The sequence below is a fragment of the Condylura cristata genome, unplaced genomic scaffold (assembly GCF_000260355.1).
Source record: "Condylura cristata isolate star-nosed mole 26May11 unplaced genomic scaffold, ConCri1.0 scaffold00012, whole genome shotgun sequence".
NCBI classification, from domain to species: Eukaryota; Metazoa; Chordata; class Mammalia; order Eulipotyphla; family Talpidae; genus Condylura; species Condylura cristata.
In genome coordinates, this window is record NW_004567113.1 from 30,154,636 (window position 1) to 30,163,404 (window position 8,769).

Sequence of the window (8,769 nt, forward strand, 5' to 3'; positions counted from 1 at the left end):
CACACTTGGCTTAGGGTCAAACGAGGCAGAGTTCTTTATGAATAGTCAGATGTAGAATGAACAGTCGCTATTAAATGAATTTCAAGTTCATTTCTCTCTTTGCTGTCTGAGTCACCTCATGAGTTAGGTATAGCTGCCCAAAGTGGAGAGTTAAATATTAGCTCAATTCTACAGATATTTATTGAATGACTCCACTTAGAAGAAGCTGTCTCTATGATTTGAGTGTGGACAGTTGGTCAGAATAAAATGAACTTCTGATAATAATTTGATAATGGTGTTTGGGAAATTTGGGGCTGTATTATTGACTCCATCCGTTTCAGCTATTCCTTCATTTTATCCTGTTGACCTTCCATTTTTTTTTATTATAGAAAACATCTGTGTTATCATCATGAATAATTGACTTTCTTTGGTTCTGTGTTATTTCCTACGCCTAATTCATTTTTAGCTAGAACTGTACTTAAGTACTATTAAATGATTTAATGTGGGGTTTCATAGTTCAAGCTAAGATTATTACTTATTCAAGGGAAAAGTACAATTTTATTATTTACTTTATTACGGTCATATTATTTTCAAATAGTTAGAAAAAGGTAAATTTATAAAATATATACACAAACTTAAGAACTCTTAAGTAGAGTTCCTTCCCCAAACAGTATGTAGTAGAGAAGGGAAAAGTCCAAAGTGGCATTTCAAGAAAAGGAAGTATAATTTAACTAGAGTAATTTATAGATCTAAAGAGTGACCCTGAAACTTGATTTTTTTCATTATAATTTCATTTTCTAGAAATCAAAAGAGCTGTGTTCTTCTTTCTTGGAAGTCCACTTGCATGTATGGTTTCCACATAGTTTTAAGAGCATAATCATATTCTGCCTCAGCACATCTCAATGTGCTGCACAGATATTAATCCAACATGAAAAAACTGTCCTTAATGTGAGCTTGGAGTGCTCACTCCTATGTCTCTCCAGTTAGTGTCTTCACGGAGCTGAGCTCACAGTAGTTGCATAATACTTTTGGCTCTCTTAATTGTCCAGGTGCTTTGTCATACTGTAATTTGTTTCTCTTGAAGCAGGCGCTGTTTTCTCTCAATACTCCACGGTCAACTTTCCATTTTTTGTAAATCTAAACCCCTTATAAATTATCTTGTGTTCTCAGTCCTCTGTAACCATTTCCAGAGGATTCTCACTTCCCTTCTTTAAGCTGCGTAAAATTAAAGCTATAAAGTCTGTTAGAAATAGTTCAGAAAGACACTTGTAGTGAGTGACTTTGCGGAAATAAAACTGGAGAAATGCTTGGCACGTACACCTTGCCAACATGTCTATCGTTATTTGCTTGGGATTTTGGATTAAGGATCACAGAAAGTCATCCCCTTCGAGAGAGCCATCTTGGATGGTATTTAACCTCTTGTTTTAAGGGGTTGGGGGAAGTACCAATGACGCTTCTTTCATCACTGATCACTTTGGTGACATCAAAGGATTAAGGAAAGTGTTTTTTTTTTTTTTTTCCCCTGGGCCTTTCACCTACTTCTCTTCACCCTTCCTCTTCACTCTCCATAAAGCTTATCTCGGACGCCAGGCACCATTTGCCATGTCCCAGTAAGGTGTGCGTAATACATGCTCTGATAGGCTTGTGTTTATAACACAGATACATGAAGTTGTCATTGAGGCAGGAATGGCTTGCTATCAGGTTTTGTATCCTGAACGGGGATTACCAGGGCTGGCCTGTGGTCAGATTGTCTTCTAGACATAGTTTTTCTCTCTCCTGTAGTATCTATGCCTTCACTTATGAGATTCCCCCCTTTTTTGGAGTTGTTCAGTTTCTTTTCTTATCTCAACTCATCTTGCGCTTAAACTTTTGTTTCATCCTGAGAAAAAAATCTCTTCCAATTTCAAGGGGGAGGAGGTAGAGGAGAAAACAAAATGAAACGGAAAGCTGTTCAGATAACCCAGGAGGATTTTAAGACCCCTTTGTTATAACAATCCTTTTATGTTTGAAATATTTATTAGGCCTCTTCCTGGTCACGATCGGAAGGGAAACCTGAATTGGTGCCCTCTAAACTGCTTGGGCAGACAGGAGAGCTCATGTTTATAGTCAAGATGGTGCTTGATCTTGGAATGACAGGAAATGATTTTGCAAATCCAGATAAACTATTTTATCCTAGAAAGCATACATACCAAACATAGTTTAAAGTAAACACACATGAATCTTTTGTTGTGCCCCAGTGGTAGAATATTGGGAGAAGTTCTCACTCTTCCCAATGAAGGATAAATTGGTGAAATACTTGCCTCTAAGGGCTTGTTTTGCCTGTGTGTCCTCTATTAGTTTTGAGCTTTCATTTTCAAGTGGGGCAATGCATGTGAATAGTGGAATTTATTTGGGTGGATGGATGGATGGATGGATGGATGGATGGATGGATGGCTGGATGGATGGATGGATGGGGTAGCTCTTCCCTATCTTATGAGTTTTGGAGTTTACATCTTTATGTAAAAGTTGTGAGCACTGTCAGGTGGGTCATTGTAGACTTGAGCTCTTTTGCTGTTAGTTCTCTTGCAGACAGGATAGAGCTGGTATCTTAGTTCCATTCCTCCATCCAAAATAATTTTAAAAATATTTGAAGTTTATGTAGTGAAATATTATGGGATAAGATTATATGAAGATTTATATATGTGGATACTATGAGCAGTCACCAAGAAAGATTTGAACAAGATTAAGGAGAGGGGCTTGCCCCCTTTCTTGTGTCATAGGACACAAGAAAGTCTAGAACAAAGCCAGTGATATATGCTGATTTTATCTTGCTAAAAGGGGCGCTTCTGATTGAAAGAATTGTTTAATAAGTGTGGAAGGGCTTTTCTACTGGACCAGTTATTAACTAGCCTTTAGTGAGTATTTACTAGGTGACAGGCAGTGTTCTAAGAATTTTTCATACATTAATTCAATTCTCATAACAACCCTTTTTAGATAGAAAATATTATTGCTCTTATTTTGACATTAAAAAAAAAAAACAAAAAACTACTGGGAAGTTTGTTAACTGATCCAAAGTCACATAGCTATTATGTGGTAGAGTTAGGATTTGAACCCATACAATAAAATCAGGTCATTACCTGATTTATGCTATGTAACAATTTAAATTCCAGATGACTTAAAAATCTAAATGTATTAATAAATCTTTATGACTTCATTATACTATGAGAAAATAACCCAGGACATAACCTATTATGTAATCTTGAAATTAGAGAGATTTTTTTCAGCAAGATAGAAATCACAGGAAAAAGTAAAATACAAACATCTCACACCAAAGAAAGAAAACTTCTGTTGGCAAAGTACCAGAAACAAAATCAAAAGTCCACTCATTAGCCAGGAGGAAATATATTGCACTGCATTTCCAAAAGAAGAGTTTGTATCTAATGTACAAGGAACTTTTTAAAGTGACATTTAAAAAATGCCTATTTGAAAAAAGACAATAGACATGAATTGATTATTCATAGAAGACAAAATGCAAATGGTGAATAAACATATAACAATGACAGTGCTTTCAGAGCGACAGACTTTAAGGACACCGGTCTGTCTCAATCCTCAGGAACAAAGATTTTCCCTGAAGTTATTCCCCCAACTTCCAAACTGTCTGCCACCATCCCGTCTTCCAGACCTAGTACCTTTTGAGATGTGTTCCTTTGTTCTTCTCTATTCAGAGCCTGCTCTCTGGTGGAGGGCTGTCAGTGGCTGCAGAGACTTTGACATTTCACACCTGAGTGTTACCTGGCAGAGATTTCCTACTGCTCTGCGTCCTGATCCTTTTAGCAGAAGATATTTCTCCTTTTCATTTTGTGGATCTGTAATTCTCATCCTTTCATTCCTCTCTCTGACCCTACTTAGCCTGGTTCTTTCGCTCCAGTTTCCATGTCTTCTTTCTAGAATTTTAGGATTACTTGGGATCAAAGCAATTACTAGAGATATTTAAGGCAGCTCTAACTGTGCCAAGATAGTTAAGCAACAACCAAAGTAAAAAAGCTAATTAGTGGTAGATTAGAAACTTGAGTTTGGTCTTTCTGTTTGTTATTTATTTTTTAATTTTTAAGAACTTTTTTATCTTACACATATGCTCACAAATATACAGTAGTTTCCATTTATATGATAAGAAAATGCTACTTTTAGTATAAACTTGATGTTTCTTTCCGTCTTTAATACTTATCTCCTTCTTCCCTCCAGCATTACCTTCCTCTCCTCCCCAAGGTAATTAATACTAACAACCTAAAAAAAAAAAAAAAAAGAAAAATCACATTTTTCTCTGTGGTAACATGATCTACATATACACACATATACAAATGGAATTGTACAAAAAATAAGATCTAGTTAGTTTTATATTTTTCTAAATGTTGCTGGTGGGATTCCTTCCAAATCCAGCATACATTTATTTCATTGTTTTAAATGCTTATATAATACTGAACCATAGGGATAGTTTATAATTTATTGCGTCTATTGATGGCTGTTCACTCTTTGCTTCTGGTTTTTAACATAATTTTTTAATTTTTTTTTAAAGATTTATTTATTTGTGCATACAAAACTGGGGTACAGGCCAGAGGCTCAGGGGCGTGAGAAGCTTCACCAGAGACAGAGCGGGGAACAGAACAGGCAGATGGATGAAGTACACTGCTGAGGGGAGCAGTGGGTGGGTCAGGATAGGTCTGCCATGCCATGTGGTCACCTCCAGGGCAGGCGGGGATCAAACTCATGTGGAAGCGACTTTAGATTCTCAGTGCTGTGCTTTAACCCGCTGCACCACCAGGGAGGGCCCTTTAACATAATTTTTTAATGGAGGGTGATACAATGAACATCCTTGCTTCCTTGGCAGGGTTCATGAGTCAGAAACAACAGTATCACCTGGAGTGTGAAGTTTTTAGAAATGACCATCTCAGGTTCTAGCCCTGACTTACTGAGTCAGATCTGAATTTTATCAGGTTCCATAGGAGATTCATATTAACAATGAAGATTGGGTGCCAAGGTTGGATATACGATCTTTCATATAGTGCTGTCATTTCTGTAGTTAGTGCCCAGTGAGTTGCATTCTGGGAGGAAAGGGAAAACATACTTCTAATTTTAGCTTTAGTAGCTGCTTTTGCAGACTCCTCCCCCTCCTTCAGAATTGCAAAACATTAGATTTCTTTAAAAATTTTTTTATTTATATATTTTTTACATCATTCTTCATTTTGTGCATTTTTTCATCTTGGTTGTAATCCCCATGGATTTCTCACCACCAATTCACCCATGTGCCATCACCCCATGTGCACTCACCCATGTGCACTCTTCTCACCCCAGTTTTGATCCTATGACCTTCTCCACTCTTGTAAAATGTCTCTGGTTTATAGTTGTTTGCTTTTACTTTATTAGAATTGCTTTTGTTTGTGTGTTTGTTTGTTTCCTGATCCCTTATGCTCCTGCTGTTAGTGAAACCATTTGGTGTTTTCCTTTTTCTTTCTGGCTTATTTCACTAAGCATGATCCCTTCCTGCTCCATTCATGTTGCTACAAAAGGCATGAGTTTATCTTTTTTGATTGCTGAGTAATATTCCATTGTGTATAATGTGTACCACATCTTTTTAATCCAGTCATCTACTTTTTGGCATTTGTGTTGATTCCATGTCTTCCCTATTGTAAGTAGAGCAGCAATAAACATGGGGGTGCAGGTGTCCTTTTGAATCAATGTTTTTGTGTCCTTTGATATCTAGATACCTAGGAGTGGGATTGCTGGGTCATATGAAAGCTCCATTGGCAGTTTGAGAAGCTTCCAAACAGCTTCTATCATGGTTGTACCAGTTTGCCTTTCTACCAGCAGTATAGGAGAGTTCCTTTTTTCTGCATTCTCACCAACATTTGTTTTTGCTAGTTGTTTTAATGTGTGCCATTCTCACTGGTGTGAGATGGTATCTTGTTGTGGTTTTAATTTGCATTTCCCTTATTACAAGTGATGCTGAACGTTTTTTTCATATGTATTTCCTTTTTGGAGAATTTTTTTTTAGCTCTTTGGTCCATTTTTTTTGATGGGGTTGTTCACTTTATTTTTGTTGAGTTACATCAGCTCTTTGTATATCTTTGGGATCAGCCCTTTGTTATTAGTTTTGTGTGCAAACATTTTCTCCCAGCCAGTGGGTGGGGTGTCTCTTTGTTTTGATAATGTCTCTTTTGCTGTATAGAAACTCTAACTTGATGTCCTCCCAGCTGTTTATCCTTTCCTTTGCTATCCTTGCTTTGGGTGATGTATCTTTAAAGATGTTACTGAGGTGTATATTATGTAGTGTTTCACCCACCTTTTCTCCTAGATATTTTATTTATTTTAGTTTCAGGTCTTATGTCTAGTTCTTTAATCCATTTTGGGTTGGTTTTTGTGTGCGTGGTGTGAGGTAGTAATCTAGCTTCATTTTTTTTTGCGTAGCAGCCCAGTTTTCCCAGCACCACTTGTTGAACAAACTTTCTTTGTTCCATTGCTGTCCTGAGGGGTTATATCTGGATTTTCTATTTGAATCCACTGGTCTGTATCTCTCTTCTTGTTTAAGTACCATGCATTTTTGATTATTATAATTTTGTAGTATTGCTTGAAGTCTGGGAGTGTAATGCCTCCATTCTATTTGGTTTTAGTTAGGAGAGTTTTGGCTATTTGAAGTATTTTTTTGTGGTTCCATATAAACCTCATCAATATTTGTTCTATTTCTTTGAAGATGTCATTGAGATTTTTATTGGAATAGCATTAAATCTGCATATTGTTTTTGGTAAAATGGCCATTTTTTTTTTAAAGATTTATTTATTTATTCGTACAGAACTGGGGTACAGGCCAGAAATGCGGAGGGTGAGAGGATTCACCAGAGACAGAGTGGGGTACAGAACAGGCAGATCGACGAAGTACACTGCTGAGGGGAGCAGCAGGCGGGTCAGGAGAGGTCTGCCGCACCATGTGGTCACCTCCAGGGCAGGCGGGAATCGAACTCATGTGGAAGTGACTTAAGCTTCCTTGTGCTGTGCTTTAACCCGCTGCGCCACCAGGGAGGGCCGTGAAATGGCCATTTTAATGTTAATTTTTCCCATCCATGAGCTTGCAACAGTGTTTTATAATTTTCTTTGTATAGGTCTTTTGCCTCTTTTGTTAGATTAATTCCCCAGTATTTAATTTGTTTGTTTGTTTCAATTGTAAAGGGGATCTTTTTAATTTCCACTTCTGATTGGTTGCTTGGTAACACTGTGTGAGAATACCCTTTCATCCCATGTTCCCATCAACAGTGAGTATTGAGGTTGGACTTTTTGGACTTTTACCATTTTAAATTTCTTCGATTGCTTGATGCCAGTTTGGCTAGTGTTTAGAGAATCACTCTTCAGTCCTACTACTGATGTGGTTTTCCAGTCTCTCATATTTTGCTTGTGAACTACCTAGAACTTTTACTTCCTCTGCTTATAGTGTTCTCCTTGACACATTAGCAAAATGGACCTTATGCTTGTAATCATACAACATTCAAACATATGATTATCTAAGTGATTTAAAGGTTACTTATTTATTTTCCCCTTCTATTTTGTAATTATTTCTAACAGTTTCTAAAGATGTGCTCACAAATGCCTGAAACATTTCTTCTTCACTCATAATATCACCTGGTTTACTGCCAAGTGCTCCTGAACTTGTGATTGACCTTTTACAAGAATGTGAAAGGTGTCCTGGTAGATCCTGTTACTGCTGCCACTTTTCAAAAGTAGGCTTTTTGTTACCTCTTTGGTGGCTTTTCTGAAATAAAATGTCTACCTGATGTCCATGGAATATCTTGAGATATATTTCTGCAACTACTTTGCATAGAGCTGAATAGCCCTGTGGAGAGCTGCTTTATCTTCCATGTTAATTTCTTGGTGACATTGCCAGAGCCCTCTCCAGGTCTTCCTCATCTAACATTACTGATCCTAAGACTTGTTATAGCTCTGCCTTCTGAACTCTCTGTCCATTCAGTTGTGCTAATTTTTCTCCAAGCTAAGTTTTGGTCAAAGGATCTATTGGACCTTGATCATCTATAAGAGTCGGTCACCTTCATAATCTGACAAATTGCTCTTAACAGCAAATAGTGAATAACTTTCCTATTGTAAATGAGCCAAGAAAAGTACAAGGCATGTATGTATCTAATAGTAATTTGGGACCTAACAAGAGAGGTTTCAAGTTAACCATTATTTTCCTTGTATTCTGGCTGCAAGTGAATGTTATTTAAAATTGCATAAGTGATATTTCATTTATAGAATCTATCTTGAGCCTCTGGTACTTTGGACTTTAACAGGATTGATTCTAAACCCCAAATGGTCTGGGTATTGCTTGTACCTTGAATAGAAAAAAATAAAATCATGGTTGTCCATATTTCCAGAAGGCTGATGTAAAAGTGTGTGGTTGTCTTAGCTAGTAACTTCTTTTACCACTCTTATTTTCTCTTCTTCATCTAATTGAAGGTGTGCAACTGATAATTCCACAGAGCTAATACATTCTCTTTGTACAGATTATTCAAGCAATGTTGAGTGCAGTGGACTTTCATTTTTCTCATGCAAGATGGACTCCATGTTTGTTTTTTGATGTTGACATTTTAATGGAAATTTGTTGTGATAGTAATATTTGGGTTATATTATACTTTCCCTGTGTAACTGAGCAAACTTCCATAAGGTAGTACTTTGGAATGATACCAATTTAGAATTTCCAAGTCAAATGATAGAACACAAAAATGTGTTGAGATTAAAGATAGAGCTTCTTTAATAGAAAACCTTTCCCCTC

At 36.9% G+C, this 8,769-nt stretch overlaps 1 pseudogene; it reads right to left on the minus strand.

Annotated features, from left to right (window-relative positions):
• Positions 1 to 7,524: 7,524 nt before the first annotated feature.
• Positions 7,525 to 8,561, minus strand: LOC101618356 (annotated as a pseudogene).
• Between the last annotated feature and the right edge of the window lie 208 nt (positions 8,562 to 8,769).